We start from the raw sequence: 25,805 nt of genomic DNA on the forward strand, positions 1-25,805 counted from the left end.
ATATTTAAAATATAGACAAGATAGATATATAATGACGTCACGTTTTGATATATATTATGATGTCATTTAGCAATGATTGTTCCATGAGATGGTTTTGAGTCGGATTTAGATACATTTTTAACATTTAGGACGAGAAGTCAAAGTTTTTGAATCCTATATATTCCTCGTTAAAAAAAAAAAAAAATAGAAATTCTCAATGGAAAATCTTTATCTGCAATCCAGTTGGGATCTTTGTATTTACTCATAGCAATAAATTTCTAAGAAATTTTGTACAATAAAATACTTAAAAAAATAAACATTATAATTTGTATAAAATGAAATAATTATTATATATTAATTAAAAAAAAAATTAGCAATCCTTCAAAAGTTTTTTAAGAAGTTTTCCGAAAATGGATCCCTACTCAATTTTTGTTTCCATATTAGGAAATCATACCTTGTTATATCTATTAAAAAAAAGAAGCAAAATGGCGGATATGGTCAACATACAATGTTGTACAAACATAATAAATATAAAAATAAAATAAAAATGATTTAAAAAAGCCACAAAAAAAGTCATAGATTTTATTCAAAAAGTTAATGACTTTTTGAAAACATAAAAATATGAATGTTATATAAAAAAAGATCATCTAAAATCTGTAACATTCTTTCAAATAAGTCACATTTTTTTTTTTTTATAAATTCAATGATTTTTCTATTATTAATTCAATTTGTTCCCTCGGCAGACTGGCTAAAATGAATGGGAATAATTTATTATTTCTATTAACATTATATTTTCAATCTGTAGTCGACTCTTCTCCTTATCAGCTTTTCCAGTTCGTCCCTCTCAGTGAAAGCTGGCTGGATGTTAATGGCCAAGGCTAACATGATCAAAATCTACAAAAACCTCTTTAATGAGGATGTTATGTTGGTCAAAAAGTACGTTCATGCGACCAGATATCCCAATGTGGACGTGGCTATCCTTCACGTCATGAAAGCCTTGGATTCTTTGAAATCTCGAGGATATGTGAAGATACCATTTTCCAGGAGACCCAACTATTTCTATCTCACCAATGACGAAATCCAATAGATCCGTGAAGGCTCTCTCCACCTTCCACCAGAGATTGTTCTATCAACTCTTAAACGCCTTGTCAAGGCCAAAGGTCGATTAAGAGCTGCTGCCTCATACAGAACCTTCTGGAGATGGTGAAATACCTGCATACAGACGCAATCATGGATATGGAGGAACGAATGTGGACGAGACTGGAAATGCTGGCCCAGGATCTGCTTCTATGCAATTCAGAGGTAGATATGGTCTTGGTAAACTCGAATAATGTGTGTTCAATTTTAACATCGAAATATGTAAATAAAAATTAAAAGACTGAAGAAACCAAAAACTCTTAACTTCATCATGACTGGAAGTAAAGCCACTGAATATCCACAGTCAAAACAAAAACTAATATGTATGAAAATGTATTTAAATTAAGCCAGAGATGAAGGAAGGGTCTTTTTACTTGACTAAACTTTTTTTATATAAAAGACAACGGATGTTGTCGAAAAGTACATTTATTTTGTCATAATTTTAATTATTCCATATCAAAAATGTTTTTCTTTTACAAAATTCAAATAGATTTTTTACCCTTGTGTTCCAAGTATATTAAGGGTCAATTTGACCTGCTTCATTTTTTGTGTTGATCAAAGTACTGATTACTCTCTTTTTTAGACTTTTCCTCATCTAGTGATAGTGGTCAAAATTAAAACCCCTTGAAATGTTTGTGGATTGACAGTGTCTTTTTTTTTTATAGAGAAAAGATGTTTTACTGGTCAGTCATATAGGGTTAAGACTCCAAATAAACTTGTTTCTTTGATGTTCTTTTTTTTTAGTTCAACAATTATATGTTTAACTTATTTGACTGTCATTCAATTCAAGAGATCAAAGTGTATGTTGATGAAGAGCTTTATTCACTTTTTGTTACCACTTTTCATTTCAATTCTTTGTTGGACGTACCCCAAATGTGTTCTAAAGGTTTTTCGTTAAAAAAACTGTAACATACACTTGGAAGAGGGAAAGTGATGTAGATATAGAGATTTCAGCGATAGAAAATATTTCAGAGTCTAAGGACAATTGCATTGATGGATTCGATATTGCTAAATAGTTTGTTAAACTATTTTTAGTTGATTTATACAGTATTAGGTAAAATGATATGAAGTATAATATGTAAATTTAATTTTTTTCAAAATAATACTTAGGTTAAACTATTGCTATAAAAATCGTTATTTTTTTTTTAAAACCAAAAATACAAGATATTTAGATTAAAAAGTATGGTTGATTCTCAAAAAAATAAACAAAAACACGCCTTTTATTAAAAAAAAGTAGTTCAAAAGTTGCTAAAATTATAAAGTGTTTTATTTTCAGAAAGTACTTCCTCTTTTCTCTCTAAGAAAACCAATTGTCACGGGCCGATAGGTATAATGAATCTGCCTCATTTGTAATTCGCATTTTTTTTCTCAAATGATTAGTGTTTATCTATTGATTAAAGTTGTTTAACTGCTAGTATTTTGCAGATTTGAACAAGTTTACGCATTATTCGACCATCCATTCTTTTATTAAAAAGTTAGCGTTCAATTATTTCCTTTAATTTGTTCATCTTGTATCCAAAAAAAAATAATTTATGGAAATGGTTACATGCTATATCATATAATTCTTAATTAAACGATAAGTGACGAATTGAATCATTAATAAATTTACAATGATTAAATCGTACTTACCCCCTCCCATAAATGGTAATGGCAAGGTGTGTTACTGCTTATACGCAACCATTGTCATTAGGCAGGAGCTGGTCTCCAAAGTTTTTGTCAGAAATTAATTCCTGTTCGGGCAAAGTCCCAGTTTAGTCTATGTGAAGATCCTTTCAATATATAAACTTATTGCCGGTATGGTTTTCTAATGAAAATCACCTTTTTGATTAGGTTTTACAAGAAAAAAAGATGGAATACAAGGGAAAAAAGTATTGGGCCTAAATTTGAAGTCCTGTCCGGTTCCGTCCTAAGTCCACCTATTAGGACACAAAATACCCCTGATGGAACAATCCATGCTAAATGACGTCATAATCGTTATGAACCATTTACGTTATTATGAAACTTTCTTAGAGTTATAATCATTTAAAACTTATAAAAAGGATAAATATTCTAATTTAGCCTTAATTAAGAATATATATTGAGATCATTGAAAGTTAAATCCATCAAAAAAAAAAAGGGCATTTATACAGTACTATAGTATTTAATTGGAATCGAATGCACCTCTGAAAAATTATTTGAAACGTCTAAATAATAAATTACAAATTACAATATGGAAATTTGAGTGAAATTGAATGTGGACATGATACATTTTTTTTATGTAAAAATATTGACCTCGTGGCCTTATGGGTAAAAACTAATTTTGTTGGCTTATAGAACATGTTACGACAAAACAATAAAACAATGATCTATTAAATGGTTTTTAAAGTAGATTGCTATGTTCAAAAACTTTCAAAATACAGCGCTTTTGAAAATAGGGTTGGTGGTGTCGAGGCTAAAACTTTAGAAGCCCCTAAAACGTGAACTGGAGGATAAAAAAAGGCTGAAAATTTTGATTTTTGAGTTTTGAACTAATATTTCAAATATGTACCAAATTTGAAAAAATTGAAGATGGTGCTGTTTTTGAGTGAATGATTTGTCTTATAATGATGACAAATGATAAACTATTAATAAGAATGAATGTCACTTGTGACTTTACTTAACAAATTCAATTGGTAAACTTACGTAGTTATGTTCATTTCATTTAAGTGATGCAATCGAGAAGCCGTTGTTGAATAGGGCACTTAATCATGGCTGAAAACAGCGACACAATTTCAACTTCTAATTATTTAAGGATCGATACAATGTTAAAAAAAGGATCGAAAACATATGAACAGATAAAAGAACGTCATTTAAGATGTTCCTCCCGATCAAATTCTCATTTTTCATTCAATTCCCCAGCTCAGTATATGAGCAATTAACGTCTGATATTCAATCTGAGGTCAACTCTTTTGCCTTCATCACGAAGGGAAGTAAAACATCAAAGTAAAAAAATAAAGGACCTATAAACAACATGTGATTAAGCCTCTATCTACAACCAAAAAATACATGATCAAATTTTTTATATACACGTATTCGTGTATATGAAGAGGAGCCAAAACCAACCCAAACAATTTCTCAGATGGGATCTAAAGGCTTTGACCGTTGAATGAAAATTGACCTCCACCTTAGGTACAATAAAATTATAAATATGTAGATGAAGAATTTTAAATCATGCTCTATGAAGTTTTTGTCTGTGAGAGAGAGATGGAATTGGGTTGTGTAAAAAAATCAAAATCGTGAGCATATAACACTTAGTTAACGCTATAAACACAGATCAAGCAAGTGCTATAAAGAATTGACATACTTCTTTATAAAAAAAGATAATCGCTCTGTATGTAGAGAAGTTTAATGGGACTCTATGTGTTCATGATTTTCTCTTAGGCGTGGTGATTATTTTCTATGTATCTACCTATTCTCTCTCTATTGAAAGAGATTCTAAAAGAGGGATGGTTCCTCTCCTGAGCACCCGCTGATATTTGACCGAACAATACAGAAGATGTGTTATTCTTTTATTTTTTCACCCTTGCATGTTATTTCCCTGTATGCGGTGTGTAAAAAGTACAGAGATACCTACTTCTTACACAGTTGTACACCTAGGTACGTTAGGGTGGCTTGTTTAACAATATCTCTCAAATTTCGATAAGTTGTCATAGGTATGTTTAAAAAATAACCTATGCAAATTGTATTGTTTTACGACCTTGAGCACAGTTTGTTTATTTTGTCAATAAAACATTATTCTATAATTTGGCATTAAATTATTTTGATAGACCGTATTCCTTACCTATTCATAAATATTTCTTTCTAATGTCCCTCTACGGAGCTAAAAGAAAAATATCCAAAGGGAATTTTGAGGATCCGCCTATAACGTGCATCTTTTTTATATAATTTTTGAAGGCAAAGATCAGAATATATATTCATAATTCCCTTAAGTTTTTTGCTCTGTTAGCTTCAAATATTACTATCAAAATGGTAACATGGGGCCTGTCAACACAAAAGCCAGCAAGAATGATTTTTCTCAAAATTAAATGTAGATAACCTTTGTATTTTTCAACGAATTATCATCTATTTATATCCACAAATGATTTTTATCAACCATATTGGATCCAAATGAAGTTTGTTCGATAAAATATAGGTTATAAACTATAGATAAAATAATTGGATATCTGAATTCACCCCACAAGTCCTATAGTAGACTCAAATATGACTATAAAACATTGGGCCATTGGGGTTTTTTCTTTTTCTTGATTTTTGTTCAAGATTGTATTTATGTTGACGCATGACATATGCAAAATAAAGAATATAATTCTTTTTCAGTTTTTACAGACTACATTAATAATTTTGGCCCTTTCTCAAACTTTGATCAAAAGGCGAGCGGAACCTACAGATGACCTTGTAGAATAATGAAACTTTGCATAGGTTATTTTCTTACTAACTTAATTGACAACACTTTTTTATATTATTCATAATCGAATTAATAAAAAAAACAACTTAAAACACAAACCACCCTAATATTTAATATAGATAAAATACAAAAAATGAGACAAGAATGGATGGGGTAAGAAATATAAAGATAGGTACGAATTCCACTTTAAAAACCAATATAATTTTGTGTTAAAAAACTGATGGAAAAAATTGATGAACAAAAATAAAAAAATGACTTAACAATATTGATTAAAATCTTAAAACTTTATGGAAATGAGGGGTTTTTCTATAAATATTCAGTTTCAATATGTACACACTAGCAGTCATTTATATCTTCTTTTATTCCACGACCTTTAGGAAGACCATTGAATACTTATTTATACTATGAGTATACACAGTTAACTTCTTATTTATTTATAGATGTAATTACATGCATAACTACAATGGGCTCTCAGTAGAGCGAAAATCTCCGCCTCCGTCATTTTTGCTAAATTGAATTTTTGCAAAAGAAAGCATCTTCATTCTATGTAGGTACATAAGGATACCAATATGAGCTCAATACCTCAATATGTTCCGAAGTTATGGCCGATTATGTATTCTAAAAGATTTGTCTTACCTTGACCTTCAACCTCGCAAAGTTAAAATGGCTTCTTACTGGGACAATAAATAATCTTTGTACCAAGTTAGATAAAAATCAACCTTTTATCATAATCCTGGTGACTAACAGACAAACTAATAGAAGCAAAAATATAACTTCCACCAATTCCGTTGGCGGAGATAAACATATGGGTAAAGAATATAATTATGACCTTACGTCATAGCTTCAAATTCCATGTAATTTTTGTGGACAGCGTTGAGTTTTGAATAGAGTGATTGATAATTCAATTACAAGGACTAGGGCCTTATTGACCCTTGTTTATTAGGTCCAGTCTAGTCTAGTCTGAACTGTTAGTACTTTAAATTTTTTCTATGAATGTTGATGTTTTTTAAGCCGAGTAACAAATGTATTAAGAGCACTGCAGATATCTTGCAAAAATAATTCCTGCTTTCATAATAGTGCATCAATGTACGAACAATTATATTTTTACTTGATCATATAATTTATGCTATATGTAATTATATGACAGAATATTTAAAAAAAAGAAGAAAAACAACAATTCTTAATGACGTCACTAAGGATTGATTGAGTCTTTTTCAGGACTGGATGGGATTGGACTGAAATGGACTTCAGTCCTCTCTTCTATATAAGGACTGACACAACATTACTGCTTACCAATTATTAATGAGTCTAGGGAGGGATTTAATGGATTTATCTCTATACTGGTTCAAGTATGTACAGGGTCATTACCAGCACTGTTTCTCTTGGAAGTATACATGGCAAAACTTACCAAGAGAGGATCTGCTTTTTTCTGCAGAAGATACATAGAGACTGCAAAACATTTATTATAGGGCTGCAACGATAAAGGCAAAATATTGCATCATTTGATCCAAGTGAATTATGTTAAAGCATAAAAAAAAGGGTGAAACATCAATATTCGGTTCTTTTTATCCATCTACTTTAATTTAACATAAAATGGCCATTTTTTAAGATTGATGAAAAAACCAAAAACTGAACACTAGATATAATCATAGAACATATATGTATATCACTCAATGTAGCCTCTGTTGGACTCAATAACGGCATCGATTCGGGTCATGAGCTGTGTACATTCCTCAGAAACTAGAGCCCGATCTAAATTATTGCATTCCTAGGACGATAGTACATCAGGGACTTCTTGGTGGTGTGAGGGAATCTGTTGGCCTTTGACTCCTAGAGCTCCCCTAGGGTACTTGGTCTTCTCAACTCTGGAACTCTTGCCCTGTCAATCCTTGTAATATTTGAGACTTCCGAATTACTAATATTCTGATCGTGCTTGACCAAAATCAACGTAACAGTGCATCTGCGTTCTGTCTCTGAAAATGTAATGGGCTTGAAGTCTTCTGTTATTTACTCTATGGCAGTGTTTTGGTTACTTTGTGAAATGTTGATATGTACATATATTTCCCTGCAAAAAGACATAACATCGATCAATTTTGTTATCTTATATGCCGGAAAATCCCAGGAATTTGAAGTGCTGGATTTGTTGTTTCACCCTGTATTTTATAGATTGATATGTATATGTTCTTTCCATACCCTTCTAGAAAAGGATTCATTCAATTTTTAGTAGTAGCAAATTGCAAAGGGTTTTATATAAGTTTAGAGGTACATACAACCAATTGTTATATAGTTTAATTTTAACCCCTAAGAAATGATAAATGTATGATTGAATTATGAATGATTGAAATGAAATATATGTAGATGTGCCCATGTGAAAAAAACAACTTTCCTTTTAAAGATTTACATAAAGGAAGCTCATTTTATGAAATCATTGGATATGAGATTTCACCAGCAAATGTAATTTTCCCCAAAAATTTCTTGTATATATAAAACCACGTAAAAATCCCAGTAAAATAATAAACTGGGAGAGAAATTCTTATACCTTAATACATAAGCTGTTGCTTTTTATTAATATCTTTTTCGTTTTGTATGAATTGAACATAATTTGCTATGAATGTTACGTTAATCAATTATATATAAAGTCTTTCATCATTCAAGTTACTGATAAATGAAGAGTCCAGACTCCTCCTTTCTATACATACCTATATTTCCTTGACTCAGTGCGCGGTGTTATTTTTAAGAAAAGTATTTCTCTTTGTACGTATAAAAAACTTTAATTATTCTTCTGTCCCTTCAACTCCAAAAAGGGAAATAATGACTTATGAAACGATTTGGAACGATAGCTTTTTAAAGATTCATTGGTCTGATATTATCGATGGACCCATAATTATATTTCAAAATTGATTGGTAGAATATACATTGGAAAATCACTCTACGGATATCTCATGTCATTTTGATCTTCCTTTGACGAGGGTATTGATAAAAACCATGTAAATAACTGTGACAGGCGACCCAGTGGTGCAGGAACAACGGGGCTCAACGGGACAAATTAATGATTTGAAAGTAGTGTTCCTAAGGAAATCCATTATGGAATTCAAGTATAAAGAAATTGTGCTATTTTAAAATGAATATTTCAGTTCACAAATACTATACTTATAATATCAATTAATCAAAATCTTCAGTGAAATAACTATATTTATGTTATTTCTACTCATAATTTGCAAAACAAGGCATACTAACGGCATTTCAATATTTAAATTCAACATAAAGTGAAAAAGTTTATGATGTAGTAAAAATTAAAACTCCTTTTTCCAGATTTTATTTGAAATTTTCAATATTTTCAACCTAAAAAAAAAAAATTTCTGGAAAAATTTATCAAATGGTTTGACGGGATTTGAGTTATTCCACACTGTGTAAAGAAAATAAAATCAAAAAAGCGTTTTCATGTGACGTAAGCCCAGCTGGACTAAATCACTCGGCTTTATAAGAATAAACCCAATTTTTTTATTAGTATTAAGGAAAATAGTTAAGAGTTGGATGTCAAAATAGCACCTACAAATAAAATGACTTAAAAACCTTTCTGTCCATCAAAAACCTATCCCTCTTGTGTTTAGTTTTATTATATATCTCACCCTAAAATGTATTTTAAATATGTTATTACGTCGTTATACAATTTTATTTTCATATTGTTGATAAAAATTAACCATTAAAATAAAAAGAATATTATATTTTTCTCTAATTGTGCTACTTTTGTTATATCTAAACGATAAAAAAAAGTGCAAATATAACCACTTTTAGAGATTTTTTAGAACATATTACTTTAATCCTATTCAAATATTACTGTTTATCATTGGCATCAAGTAGTATTCAATGCAGGTGTTTTGTCTTTTTTTTACTTTCAAAGCCGTTAGATGAAGTTTCATCAATATGTATTTGAAATTTGTTTATTTTATATAGTAAAAATATCAACTATTAACTCCTATGAAGCTGTCACTCTTTAAATTATGATGGAATTTATTTCATCAGCAAAACGCTGTATATAGTACTGCCTCCCCCCCCAACATAAAAACGCTACACATGTCCCTGTAGATACCTGTATACGTATTTAACTACATAGTATTTGAATACAAAAGGATACGCAGAAATGTCATGGATGTAGGTCGTCATGAAGAAAGGTACATAATTTGATGAGAGCTCATGGGGAGAAATAACTGTCAGGCTTTGGCCATTAACTCAAGGTCATTCTTCTATATATTGACATTTTTAAAATACTTTTTGTCTTTTTTTTACATAGAGTTAGAAATGAAATCACACTGGGTTTAATGCTTCAAGCCATGTTTATTCAAATGAAGCTTGGCTAATACTGTTGATACACTTACAGTACATTTACTTTTGGAGGTATGTTGACAAAATATTCCCCTGAAGAAGAATTGTCTACCCCCAAGTATAATATAAATACAAGGTTATACCATAATGCATGTACGACTGTTGTTTGACTTCCACCATGCTTTTTAATATTGAGGTCATAGTATATGAATGGTTGCGTGTCTTGTCAAATTCAGCCTGGCTTACCCAGGAGTCGTTATGATACATCCAATTGAAAATTCGAGCAAGCCCAATTGAATGATGGCCTATCCTTTATCTATGATAGATTATATATAAAAATTTCAAAATTGAACATTAAAGTGTAACCAGACTGTAATACTAATACTAACTACGGACAAACATTTTTTTTAAATGTTTCACATAATTGGAGGTGTATAAAATATGTTTAGGAAACAGGAGTGACTTGTTGTAGTTGCAGCCTGAAATTGAAGACAGAACATCAAAATATAAATTAATTACAGCTGCTGTTAGGACTGCAGACTGCAGTCTTTTTTCTGTTCTGTTTGGTCCAGACGGTTCAGTCCTGCATTTTAGTACTAAAACTTATAACTTTGATGTCGTCACTCAACTTTATTTCTTTTTTATTCATTTTTAGTACTGACAGTCCAATGGACCGCAGTCTTAAGGACCGGTACCAATGACAGATAGGACTAGTCCTAAGACAGGAGTGGACCAAAAAAAAGGATTGACACAACACTAATTACATGTGTTTGTGTTCATGAAAGATAATGATTGTTTGCTCAAAATTTGAAAAAAAAAACCCGGAGATCTCTCTCAAAGACAACTTCTTAGGGGAGGAGAAATCTTAATACATGAGGTGTAAAGCTTTAACCCAAGTAGAGAAACGAGGACCCACATGATTGGTAGCTGAAAAATGTCTTGGTGCACATATTTATTTTGTCCACTAGATATATTATTTAGCTATTTTGCAGATTGAAGTAGGATTTATTATGTTCTCTAATATATTTTAGTTTTTAGAAGATGCTCATTTGAGGTCCAGAAGACAGACTTTCCTCGGCTAGAGAAGATCTTTATAACATGGAGTTTAGTTAGCTCACTAATATTTGTATTATGCATTATTTTTTTCATTTATCATTACTATACATATATTATATTTAAATTATGGAGTCCAAGTTCACACCTCTGACAATATTTGACGATTTTATCTTAAATTATACATTTATAATTATACTATTAATTATTATAATAAGAGGTAATAAATCATAAATATGTACCGGGAGACTCCTCTTCTCTTTGGTGGGATATTCAAAAAAGGAAAAATTAAGAAATAAAATAATTTCTTCTTTCCCCTCAGTAATTTTAGAGTGTGAGGCGTGCTTCATCAATCATCCCTCTTTATTATAAATATATGCCAGTCTACGTCAGTAAGAAAAGCGAAATTTTGCAAAAAATGTTAAAAAACTGCATTATTGTTTCTCCTTAGTTTAACGGTCACGTTTAGTTACTTGGTTTAAAGCTTTAATGAGGTGTATAGAATTTGTCCTAAAAAGGGACTTTTTCTAGTTGGTAATCTGAAGAAGATTTTTTTATTTTCCAAAGTTATTTTCATTATTATTTAATTCTTGAAGACAGAACATCTCAGTTTAAAGTAATAAATAGTGTATTTGCTCAAGAAAGACAAGAGTAACAGTCGACGTTTTCTCAGGACTTTTAAGTGTAAGACTCTGTTGGACTCAGAGTAGAATTGAAGTTCAACATTGGAGTAAGTTCAGCCCATGTATACTTAGAATAAAAGGAGTCATATGTTTAAATATGAAGTGCTGAGCTGTAGCTACACACGCTCGTTGCTACATTGTTACTCCGTAGATTAAGTTGGCATGTAGTTCTAAAATATTAAGCGCACTCTCAAATTGTCTTACTGACAAACAGATGGATAAACTTTGCTTTAATATTATAGATATTGATGAAATAGTGTCAAAAGTATGCAATATTGCATTTGCTTTTATGGTGAGTTTGAACTACCTTGTTAATTTACTTTTGAGTACAATTGGAACTTAACCTCGTATATTTTTTTAATAAATAATCTAATATTTTATGCATTTGCTTATTTTGTTTCAATAATACATATTTTGCTGATTTAGTTTTGAAAAATTTCCAATGTATTATTTTACATTTTAGAATATACAGGTGTGCACGTCTAAAACTGAACACTCCTTTAAATTTTACGCCATGCACATAATCGTAATTTTATTGAGTTGAAACCGGTTTATACTTCGAAACAAGGGCCTTGACTACTTATAAACAAAACTCCCGCAAAATCTAAATAGTAACAGTGAAACAAGAGCCGATAATATGGAGAGACGTCGAGTCGCAATGTTGAAACTTTTCGCGCGAGGGAAAACTCCAACTGAAATTGCCAAGGTTCTGAACTGCAGCCGCATCACCGTTTACAGCGTGGTAGCAAAAGGGACTCCTGAGGTGACCACAAGATCTAAGTCAAGGCCTTGAAGGTTGGACGAAATGGTTGCTGCCATGAAAAAGTCTGTCGAGGACAAGAGAGGTAAGGTCACCGTCAGCGGCCTTTCCAGGGAGTTCAACGTCAGCAGAAGAACCATGGACCGGCTAGTTAAGAAATATCTTGGCCTTAAGGTCTACCAGAGAACTCCTAGTCAAGCCCGCAAGCCTATAGACAAGGAAAAACACTTCGCAAGGTCGAAGATTCTTCTCAACATTCTTAAGAAAAAGCCAACCACTCGCCTGATTGTTCGCCGCTTGACTTCGCAGTGTTTGGGCGTTTAAAGGGGATACTGTCGGGAGTCCAAGGACCAGCTGAAGTCTGTTCTCAAGAATGCCTGAGCCAACCTCGACCAGAACTTCATCGCGATGTCATGCAGCAAGTTCCGGTCCAGGCTGGAGTTGGTAGTGGAGAAAATGGGCGACCCTATTGAATAGACATGTGTCTAGCACTCTCATCTTTCATGTTAAATAAATTAATTCGTCCACCACTTTAAAAATTACTGAATTATTTAACTATTTAAAAAAATTTCAGAGTGTTCAGTTTTAGACGCGCACACATGTATAAACATAAAGCCCAATATGATTTCATAGATAGATTACCTTCAATTATAGGCTTTTTACACAAATGACATTTCTGGTGTATTTTGAGATACACAAGAATATTAACTATAATTTATAATATTCATTTGATTTATGAGACGTAATTTGAACACAAACATACGGCTTCTTTCAAATATAGTTAATTAACTTCTTATTATTACACTGTGACGATGAATTTTTTGTACATTAAGTGCAATTAGCGGGACCTCCAAAAAATTAATCAGAATACATTTTTGATAGATAAGAAAGCTAATTTGCCAAAGAATTCAATTAATGTAATCCATACTCAATTTTGACAAATATAATTTCAGTTTGTTTTCGTGTAAACGGGCGATTTATACAATTTGGATAGTTCTTTTTGAATTCAATATATGTTAAGGGATGGTTATACTAATTAATAAAATAATAATTGACTACATACTTATATATTAAAAGAGCATCCAAATATTTGATCGTAAGACCATTACAGTTTTAGGAAAATTACCTTGGAGGAAAATTGCCCTTTGAGAAGATTGTCCGTCATTTACTCAAATTTTCAAGTTAAATACAGTGTTATTTTCGTTTTGTTTCGTCATATTTTGTCTATTTTTCATCAAATATATGGTAAAGAAAAAGAAAATATTTGTTTGAGTTTAGAAGAAGCATTGAAAAAGAAAGCATTAAAAAGAAACAAAAAATCACAGGATTTCAATTATAAAAGTTTAATTTATTGAGTTTATGGACAACAAGGCATGTCACATATCTGATACAATTTTCAAAACAGTATATGTGTATTATTTTTACGAAGCCCCAAATAAAACTTGTTTTATGGTCATTCAAAAAAAAGGAAGTTATGTTGTCGTATTATCAAGAGGTAGGAAGTTTTTTGATTGTGAGATCAAATTGAGCCAATAGTCTCAAATACCCTTCTTTGTTAGTATCTAACTTGAAATTTTTAGTAAAGGATGTCCAATTTTCCACAATGGCAATTTTCTGTGCAAAAAGTAATACTTATACCATGATTTCGTAACTTTATTAATTTCCTAACTCATTCCTAATCGATGACTCCTAAATTATACTTTTCTTTCTCTAAAAAACAAAACGAATAATTATATTACAATATATTTTTCTCAACAAAAAAATTGTCATTTTCTTGTGACAAAAACTATTTTATTTCATTGTGAAATAATTTTCACAGCCTTGTGGTATTTTTTTAAAAGTCATCTTACTTATTGTCATTTTATCTATTTTCTTGGTAAAAACAAATAAGGAGAAACAATATAATAGTTTTTGGATTCGTAATGAGTATAGACGAAGATTTCTTACGTTTATTACGTCAACAGATATGTTCTTATACTCTTATTACCATTTTAGGTTAAAGTACCTTGTTAGAAAATAAAAATAGACATGGATATTTCTGTCTGGCAAAAGCAAAGTTTCAATAATGAAGAATATAGAATAATCATCAACGGAATTTATATATTTTTATAAAAATATAAATTCTACTATTGAAATGTCTTTTTCAAGATTAATGATTGCATTAAAATTTCAGTGAACATCTAAAATATTCCTACTTAAAAAAAGTACATAAAATCTATAATCAAATACATAAGTAAGAAATTAATGATTTGAACTTAAATATAATCTATAGTAGGTTTTACCTACAAGGAACACACGTCAGACGAACTTGCAATAAAGGTCCTTTTTTTAAATAAAAGTACAGAGTGGAGCAAGTTTTATTTTTATTTCATAATAATAATTCACATTTAAAGTTTTGTTGTATACAGATTTGTAAATCATATCTGATAGGTGACGTCACCCATTGTGCATTTGCTGAGTTACGGTATTTTTATACCCGGTGATTTTTTCATTTTTTTGTTTCTCTTAAAATAACTTTTCATTGAGCGAGATTAGAGGTGTAGATAATTTATACAAAAAGATCCCAAATTTAACAATCAACATATAATATTGCATAATTGGGGATAGTTAGTTGAAAAAATAATTAGTAATTCACAATTTTGAAAAGGTATTAGAAATATGAGTTTTTCTGGAATAAATCATGCTCCAACTAAACAATTTGGATAAATTGGACTAACATCTAATTTTTAAACACCACTAGTTCGGATGAGAATAACATTAGCTCTCTAATATAATATCTATGGAGTTTTTGACGTTCACAGAATTTAAGAAATTTCAAATTATGAAAATCCAAAGAAAAAATTGTTATTGGTATATATATAATTAACTAATTTTCATAAATCGCACTAATAAAAACTCAAAAGCTAAATAGCAATTAATTTTATTTTATAAAATAGTCTATAAATTCATTTTTTGACAATATTTTTTGTCGACGGCAAATACACTCCCCTCACTACTCACGCGCTCGATTTAAAAAAAAACCCACAAAAACCACTATTTTTATTAGACGTTTATACGTTATACGCTTCCGTATAAAATTTTGTAGTAGAATGAAAGTTTTTTTAATTAATAATATTAAGTTTCCATCTTATCTGGAAATATTAAAGTTATATTTCAACAAATCTAGGATCCATCCCCTCTCTTCTTGCACTATAAGCGTTATCACCCGGATAGTATCGAACATACTTTAGCACCGAAGACTGTGGTCCAGTCTAGTCCGGTCCCATCTCCTACTTGTCGGCCCCTCTAGAACGTCAAATCAATATCTCATGACGTCATTGAGGGTGTTTTCCCTCTATCTTGAATTATTCATTTAAATTTAATAAAATAAACATTATAATCATTTTAAGTTTAAAATGTGTCCGTATAATATTGCACTTTAATGAATACATGGATATTTTTTGCTAGATATGTGCATTGTGATATATATGCTCTTAATAGATATATCATATATATTTTTTGGTATAATAAACCATTAACATTTTTAGGACTAATTGTAAGGACCGGTCCCAGTACCGAAGTCTTAAGTACAAGTTGCAAGGACCGACAGTCCTAAAAACCGAAAGGATTAATCCTCAGACTGGATTAACACAATATTATTTCGTATCCCTCTATATTTACTAACAATGTTGATTCGGCGATATAAGTTCATTAACAAAAAGGAATATGCTTAAGCATTATAGCTTTAAGTCCTAGTGCTATATTAGTAATTACGATTGAGTTTTTATAAGTAGTGCTTATTGATTCTCTTTCATCCACCCCTAGTCCTCTTTTACTTTGAGGTATTTTTATAAAAATTTCGCCACTCAATGACTTTTCAACCTTTATTACAATGGAAGTTTGTCTCCTTTACATGAATAAGTTGTCTCTGAATGAGTCTTTTAGGTAATTCGATGGTGAACAGAAAGGACCAGGGAATTACATGAGTATAATAGGAAGGGCATGTCACCAACACTAACTTTCACCTTATGAGTAGAAACAAGCATAATTCAGCTGTAAATTAATATGTTTTCAAAATTGAAAAACAGATGACAAAGTCACGAATTTCTAAAACGATTGTATTTAAATCTTGTTTTATAATTTTTTTACCACCCTACTCTCTGTCACAATCTTTCTCTCAATTCAGTTTATGAATCAGCTGCTTATGCCTCTGTATTACACTTTCAGAACGTGCTGAACTCTTTCCAGATGATGATGATGAGCAAAGTCTTCTTGGCAATGTATTGGTCCCTACCTCCAACACACCTTTAAAAAAATAGTTTATAGAGGTAAAGTCTGGTGAGCTACGCGGCCATATGTCTTTTGTGATGATGTTATAAAAATGATTTCTTAAGCATTTACATGACTTTTTAGGTACATTAATAGGAAGCACTGTCCTACTGCCAAACTCAGCGACGGTTGCTGGTCATTCAGAGTAGTACCATGCAATAAGGCTCAGATAGGTGACTCTATACTCAATCTCAAATAAATGGATACCCCACAAAGAAGACATATCCGATCATATTGCAATAATGTTCGTATTTAAAAAAAAGAGTAAATCAAAAATATGTTCAGCCCAGATTGGATATTATATAATTATTTTTTCTTAATGTGAAATACATATAGGGTTACTTATAATAAATTGATTTTATTATTATACATTAACCAATAAACAAACGTTTAATTAAAATTACCACTAATTCGATGAAGTCGACCAAATAGAACTTGGGATTTAATTAACTATTTTTATTAAACGAGATTTATTATTATAATGGGGTTTCATTTAATTTTAATCAACCTCCGTAAATATCAAAACAATCTATATAGGTACATACATATTTATTCAATTTAAATGAAATTTTAGAACCTATAGGCAGGCCCTTAATCAAGCAACTAACAAAAGAAACCTTTTGAAGGTCCTAAATGAAATATTTTTCTTATTTTAGAAACTTCAATTCATTGACTTTTCTTACCTTACAAATACATTGCATCAAAATATTTTGAGAGTAGTAGCGATTAAGTGAGTGTTATTTTTCATTTTGGTCTCCTATTAAGAGCTTAACATTCTTGTCACTTGTTGTTATTAACCATGAAGGTTGAACACTTGGAGTTATTTGATAGCTTTATCATGGTTTTAGAATTCTATTTTTTATTTTTCATATAAATACATATGTTTATAAAAACAAGATTTAATCTCTATTAAAACCATCAAGTTCAACACTGTTTTTCGCTGCACATGATTTCAAACCACTTCAAGTAGGAAAAGAAAGACTCTGTGAATTATAGACATTCAAATTGTTAGTCATAAGCTGTTATTGTGAATCGAATGCAGATTAAAGAATTTCCTTATAAATCCTAAGTCTGATATTTTTATCGAGTCCCCAGACTTCTTTCAAAACATTCTATGAACTATAGCAATTAGAGATGATTTCATGTTTGCGAACGGTCTATAAAGCATGTATCCTTTTTCCGTCCAAGCCAAAGCCCCACATAAGCAAGATTTGAGCTGGATGTTTTATCCTATATATACCACCAACATTATTAATTAATAATGCCAAATATCTGTCATTCGACCTGTGGTAGACTTGGTCAATTCTAAATATTCTTTAAAGAAGTACACATCACGGTCTTTATTTAACAACCAACATGTTGAATAGATTTTTCCATAAACTAATCATCCGATTCTAATAAAAACCAATCCCATATGAAAGATGATTTAAAAAAGTCCTTTATTATTTCATTATTCGCCTTTGGCGTCAATAACGGCCTCGACTCGACATCAAAAACTGGAGCAGGTCTTAATGACAGTCTCCTTTGACAGATTCCAGAATTCCTCCCAGATCCTGGACATCATCTTGGATTTTGTATTGCAGTAGGCTCTGTTGGTTTGTCACTCAACCGTTTCTTACACAAAGAACTCCATGGGGTTGAGGTTGAAGCCAAACGCATTGTCAAACAGAGTAAAAAAAATCTGAGTACTAGGTAACGTATTCTTGGCAGTGTTGCATGGAGCAGAGTTGCCAGGCTTTACCTGTCCATGTTTAAGAAGCTTACAATATAAACATTATCTCCTCTGGCAGGGATCCCGTGAACAATACTCTACCTGAACACTCTACCTTTTCCACGATTGTTGAATAAATACTTCGTGATCAATGCCATTTTTTTGATTGACGCCACATATATATATGGCTAGCCCCCAAAACCGCAAACAACGTCCTATTTAGACATGCGTAGCTGTTTCAAGTGACCTTTGTTTTTAAACAACGACTGCACTCTGTAAATATGGGTCCAATATACCGATACTGTATTATACGTTCAGTAAATTGTCTGGAATTTCGCGTTAAGTCGAGTTTTTAAATAATATTCTGAGTGTGAGCTCGATTATTTTTTCGAGGAAAGCAGAGTTTTTTAAGAGTTTGTATAATAGTCGAATCTACCACTATTTTTCCGACATTTTCTAATGTGGAGTTGAAAAGTACAAAATATATTTGGTATGATTTATTTTATTTTGTCAAAAAATGGTTTTTGATGTGTAATATACAAAACAATAAAAAAACCACCTGTATATCATCACTAACAACCCAAATTGCCATGAGAAAGATTCTTTGATGTGTTCCCTACTACATCTCAGTAAGAGTATGAATGTATTTGTCTCCCAAACTACACAAACAAATAAACAAACAGCGAAGTTTACCTATTATTTTTCTAACAATAATAAAAAAATCTTCATCTTACTTTTAATTCATTCTCTGGAGATATGAAATGGATATAATTTAAAATACATATAGACAATAACAGGAAAGAGTTGAGTGGTTATTTGAACTAATTGGGTACAATTTGTATGGTTGATAAATAATAGGGGTGGGCATTAGGATGTCCATCTCAAAATCCCGTTTAACCGGAATTTATTGGAGCTTTACACCTACCAGAAAGCTTCTAATTGATTATTTCTTCTTAAAATATATATCTAAAAATTTTAATTTAACGGTATTTACTTAATACAAACATAATACCAATACTTACTGGAATTCCATAGTTTCAAGAAATATTTAGTGGATTCCCGATCAAATATAATTCCCTGGGAAAAATAAAAACCATAATGAACATTTGCGTAGGTGATGAAATTTTTTTGGAGGGTAACTTTGATATAAAAGACTCAATATTACAAATGAATTGCCCATCTAGGTATGTCCAAAATGGTGGAGGGGATAGAACAATTCCCCCCCCCCTTCTCTGGACTCCTACACCTATGAGGGTTGGGATATGGACTCAAGTCCGTATGACAAAAACTAGAGGCTTGACTTGATGGTAAAATAATCAAAGATTTGATACTTGACTACAACTGGAAACCTAAAAAATAAGACTATACTGGAATAGTGACTATTTTTGAAGTAATTTTATTTAAAACGATCATTTCATTTTTTTAATTACTTAATATTAAGTAGAAATGACTACAGAGAGTTGCAGCATTGAGCTTTTGTCGTAATATAAAAAAATAACGATGGTGTCAGGGTCATCAATGGTCCTAAAGTTTCGAAATTTTTCACTTTTTTGAAAAAAATAGGAAAAGGAGACAAAGTACGTAGTTGAGTTAGATAAAAAAAAGTGACTGGTATCTCAAAAAACAACCATAAAAATAATTAGTTTTTCTATATTTATTCAAAATCAAAAAAGGTATAGACAAACAAATAAGCCGGTCAAAATTTCAGTTTCGATATATTTAAGGTGCAAAAAAATGACTCTCCAATGAAATTTTGGATTCGTAGATAAAATATAAATGGGTTTAGAGTTTTGTTTGTGTATAAATTTGACACCTAAATTGATGTTTAACTGATATATCTGTCATTTTATGAAGAATTCTTCATTTTTTTCTCTTTTTTTCATCAAACGTCAATTTTCAATTCATAAAAAGAAATGCCACAAAACGAGGAAGAATCTTAAAAATTACAGTATTTTCAATATCCGAAAATTTTATAGGATAATTTTTGTGTTATTTGCATATATAAATGGTTATTTTTTTAACTACATTATTCTCATAAATTTTTTGATTTTGAAGTGTTACAAAAATCTAGGTAGGTTTGTGTTCTTCTTTACAATGCCAATAAATGGTATTTTCTAACTTTTTTTTTGTTGCAAAATTAGTGGAAAAAGTTTTTTGCAATTTTTTCGCAAATTTCATTTTGACATTTGTTTTTAAAATATATAAAAAATGGACTTCTCATTTAGACGAACTTTTTCATAGTAATATGTTAGTTTCAAATTTATTTCACTTTTTTTTAAAATGCATAATAATATATTTAATATAGGCGCTACATTATAATACCTATAAGAATAGGATAACGCTCGCCCGCAACGAAGGGGTTTAAACATTGGGAATAAATTGTAATGATCATTGTCAATGTCATTTCCCACTCCCTCTTGGTCCCAAGCAACGCTGGGTAACCCTTTGCAAGTATAACTATAATTTACTTTACTTCTAAAGCGGAATTAAGTAGGATGCATGTATTTTAGGAGTACTAAATAATTTGGGACGTTTTTCATTAAGAAATAACAAGAACTGGACGTTCCGTTTGAAGTACCAATACAAGCCTAAGAACAAAGGAATATTAACATATTGTTCATAATCTATTTTTCCATTTGTGTCTTGTATAGAGAACAAGCGTTTAATTACATGCATCTTAATGAACTACCCTAAATGAAATCTTATGAAATGGTTATGAAGATGAAACTATCCACTCACGATCTTGCTGTGCTAAGATTTTTTGCAAGGCAATGTCATTATTTTATGCAAAAAGATTTAAGCCGTTGACTTAATAAAAAATAATGGGTTAAATAATTATAAATAATATTTATAAAAGTGCACACAAATGTCTGATTAAATCCGAATAAAAAAATCTCTTTGACATAAGATGATTTCAATTAATTAAATTAATAATTAAAAGCTTTTTATAATTAAACAAATTTGTTTTCAATGAAAACTTCTACATAGATTGATCAAGGGCGCTGTTGTTGGAGGGATTTCCATATCAGAATGACACAAAAACAGCAGTTGGGTCTATTAAAATACTATGTGATATTCTATCAAAAAAGTAAGGAGTTTTTTTATTTTATTAGAGAAGTTTTATTAAGGTTTTATCAATTTCTTCATTGGGCTACTTCATCCGTCCAGGGAATGTAAACTAAAATTACAAAACCAGATACAGTACCATGGCAATGCTGGATCAACAAGAGGTTGCCCAGGCCTGCCAAAGCTTCTTGCGCCGTGTGACCGAAATTGTCAAGAGAGGTAGATCTCATTATGAATAATTGAATTTTATTCAATGAGCTTTCAAATAATAACAAAATTATAGCTTTACCTCATTTAATTCATTCGTTATAAGCCTTTAAAGGTTTTCCCACCTAATCTGGACCACTTTGTACATAAATATATTTTTTGGTAGGTTGAAACTCAGTTAAAGACTGATTTTTTTATCGTTTTGGTCTTAAAGGATTTTTTCTAGACAGATTTGGACACAAATATCAGTTGGGACCGAAATTTAATCGTTCTCCAATCGTGGACCAAATTTATGGATATCAATCTAAGAACTATTTTTTTTACCTATACAAATATTATTTATAGCAACACATTGAAATTCATATAAAGTTATTGTAAGGGAATGTTCACAACTTTAAAAAACACATGACGTCATGAACAATTGATCAATAAAAACCAATTTAGACCGAAATTTTCTTTGGGACGAACCTATTTCGATTTTTTTTTTTGAGATCGGTCCATACAAAACTTCTTTAAAGGATCAATTTATTTCATTCCCCTGAAAATTATAACTGTCTTAGACCGGGTTAGGTTTTTCATGTTTTTCAGCTCATTTGAAATTACTATCTTACATAAAATATGATATGATTTAGTTGTATAGAGGTCTACCTATAGCCAATTAAACAGCTAACTTATTTCTCGCCAATTTTCAGATCTAGTTCCTTAAATAGATGAGACAAATGTTCACATGGATCTAATAAGAGTTATATTTTAGCTCCTTTATGGTTTTTCATTTTCTTATACGTATACACTTATATTTTACTATGATTAAAACGTGAGAAATGGGGTTGCCTCTTCATTAAAGATATGTTGTGTTTACTATAGTTTTTTACTTTCTTTTATGAAAACGAAGAAACCGTAGAATTTAAGTAGTTGTAGTAGGAGCAGAGAGGAATGCTTCTATAGAATCGTTTGATGATCTCATCTAGCATGTGGGGAGATCAAATCCTCTCAGTTGGACTTTTCCTTCTTTCTTTATCATCATCTAAGAGTTATTTTTCATTCCTTGTTTTCCTTTATTTTTATTTTCCGTAACTAAAAATATGTATGTTCATATTAACAGCAACAGCTATTTATAACACAGACATCTCAAAGTAATATGGGGTTCACTTTACCCGTAATAATCTATAAATACTAGGTTTCCTCTCGCTACATCACGGGTTTCCAGGGTTTTTCGGGGATTTGCACCTGTAGGATACTCCGGGAGATCACTTATTTTATCAAAATAAGAACCTGCCTTGGCCTACTGCAACTTATGCGACCGTACTAAATTTTAGTAATAATAAGATTTAAAATTTAATTCCCAAAGTACCCAACATTATATATTTTTCAAACTAATAAGACTCAAAATTCAATCCAAATTTTCATAAAGCAAAGGAAGCAAGGAGTCCCACAAATTAATCCTTGCCCAATGCCTTACTCACGCTACAACCATCACTGACCTTATTTTTTATCCTTATCCCTAAACAAACATGAATTTGGGCTTCGTGCAATCTTTTTTGCATAGGGGATGTAATAGTTAGGATCAAGTTTGAATTAAAAGTATTATTTGGATTTTGTTGTTGCATTAATTGACCCGCGGGTTGTGTTGTATATTTCACAATTATAAAACCTCCAGCTAAACCAAAAATTAATTTCTATCACTTACTATTAAAGTTATTGGTTACAGATGGGATTGTGTTATAATCTTCTTCAGTACAGGACCAACGATCAGTAAAAAACGAACTTCTAGTACAGTTAGTGACAATGATAAGAATATATGAGAATAGGATTTATGATTGACTAATTAATTGTTTTTTTTTCCCCCAGGATCCCTCTTAAATACAATTTCCCAGGGATTGATAAATCGTAATAATTATAGGTTTATCAAAAATGTCCTTTCCTGACTTTCGTTTCATGCTGGCAATCAGAAAAGGCTTTTATATTTTCCAAAGCTGCTTTCATTATTATTTCATTCGTGAGAGGGAACATATAAGTAAAAAGTAATCATTAGTGCGTGTGCTCATGAAATAAAGAAAGTAACAATAAGGGCTTGCTTGGTATTTTTATAAGTGTAAGTTCCGGCTGGACTCGAAGTAGAATTGAGAATCAACGTCGGAATAATTTCAGCATGTATATCCTTGCTATATACGGAGTAGAATTTATGTTCACTTCCTTCCTATCACGGCTGCTGGCAGCTGATCTAATGAAACGTTATGACAGCTAAGCTGCTCTCTTCCCTAACACTATTCAAACTGTCAGGATCATCATATTCATTTTTGGTTTATCTTATTTTTACATACGGATAGTGCATATTTTACACATCACGGCTAATACAAATGCAGAGTTAGTTTATGGAGAAATTGAACTTATCCCGATAATAAAGTTATATTGCTGTTTACATAGCGCAGCATCCAATATGAAATTTTTAATCTGTAGAAAAGAGAGAATATATAGATAAAGGCAGCCCCCCCCCATTTTAATTAAGAGTTTAATGATTCCACATAAATCATTTACAAAAACGTGCGTGTAAAATTATCTCTTCCCTACGCATGTAATCAATAAATCATATGATGTCTCGTATTTCATGTTGACCTTTCAGGTCAGCAGCCTTTTCTTCTTTCCTATTTCCACCTTCCATGAATTTCTGATGAATTCAATGATGGGAGTTTCCATACCAATAACAATCTACTCTTTTGTCAAGTCATAATACAACAAGTTTTTTTATATGTATGTAGAGTATCTGCCTTCATATTCAAGGTACTTGGATCTATAGGTAATTACATATTTATCTGTTAAAAAATTGAATGCAGACTCAGACATCCTCATTTATTTTTTGTTAAACTATTTAGTTCAAAACATGATTTGATAATAACAACATAGAAAAAATTAAAAATCATCTTCATATTTAAAAAAAGGGCGGGTTTCATAAATGAAAACAACGCCTGATGCTATGAGGTGATAATGAAATTTTGTCTTACTTATTTTTCAAGGGTGTAGTAAGGTTTTTAGACCCGGGAAAGGTGGGGATAATATACATACATGAATTTGTTCTATGTATACGTTTTTAAGAGGTTTTGAAACCTCAAAATCCTGCTGAATTTTTTTTTACTCTACATAAACAAATACCGAAAAAGTGTAACACTAATATTTAATGTTATATTTTTACAGATAGTGACTTTAAATACATTTATTGTTTACCAGAGTTCTGACTTTTAAGCATTTTTAAGCTTCTAATTTTTTTATTATTCTCAGTTTGAAAAATGTATTGATTTATTTTCAAATGTTGGTGTTATAACTTTTTAATTATTGACGTAACTGAACAAAAATTGTCTTGGAATTTTTTTTGAAAATAAATCTCGTCAATTTTGAAATTTTGGCAGGCTAAAAAATTCATGCTATAAAGTTTTTATTTGTTTTTTTTCGTGGATTTATAAAAATATTATCTAAGGGAAGAAAAATTCAGAAATTTAAAATCAATTATTTTTCATTAAATTTTATTTTAAAAAATCCACTTGCTATTTCTCCTTGTTATAAAAATTTGAACACTTTGAATTTTAAAATTCAAAAGACATAATCAATTAATTGACAATAGAACTTCAATAAAATTATTATTCTATATAGATGTATGTCCAAGCTCTCTTAATAATTTATGTAGCCGCTCTTATCGACAATGATGGCTTTCAGGAGGCGGCGTAAGGCTAGGCACCCGGTGTAGGTATAGTCCTCTGTCATGGCGTCCCAGTGCTGTTAAACAGTGGCATTGAGAGCCTTTGTGTTCACATTTACAGACACTGGATCCAAAATGTGCAGTAGAGGGGGTTATCATCTGGGCTGTAGGAGCCCTAAAAGTGTTAAAAAGGGTTCATAAGTACTCAAAAGTATTTTGCAACCTAAGAATTGGGGTTCTTTCATTGCTGGTGTCATAAGTGGCTCCTCCACTCTCACAAGGCTCTTTCTACCTAGTTTCTGATAGCTCTCTGGACAGTTTTGTGTGAAACCCCAAGATATCTTGCATGAACCCTCATGGACTAGAGAGGATTAACCGGGATGTTTGCTTTAACTCTTCCGGTCCTAGTTTGGCCTTCTTGACAGATACCTTCTTCCTCTCCAACGTTTCGGACTTGCTGACGGCGTAGA

At 31.0% G+C, this 25,805-nt stretch overlaps 1 pseudogene; it reads left to right on the forward strand.

Moving 5' to 3' along the window:
* The first annotated feature begins 841 nt into the window (after positions 1-841).
* On the forward strand, positions 842-1,310 carry LOC121122537 (small ribosomal subunit protein eS10 pseudogene; annotated as a pseudogene).
* Positions 1,311-25,805: the final 24,495 nt, after the last annotated feature.

Source organism: Lepeophtheirus salmonis, chromosome 8, assembly GCF_016086655.4.
Source record: "Lepeophtheirus salmonis chromosome 8, UVic_Lsal_1.4, whole genome shotgun sequence".
NCBI classification, from domain to species: domain Eukaryota; kingdom Metazoa; phylum Arthropoda; class Copepoda; order Siphonostomatoida; family Caligidae; genus Lepeophtheirus; species Lepeophtheirus salmonis.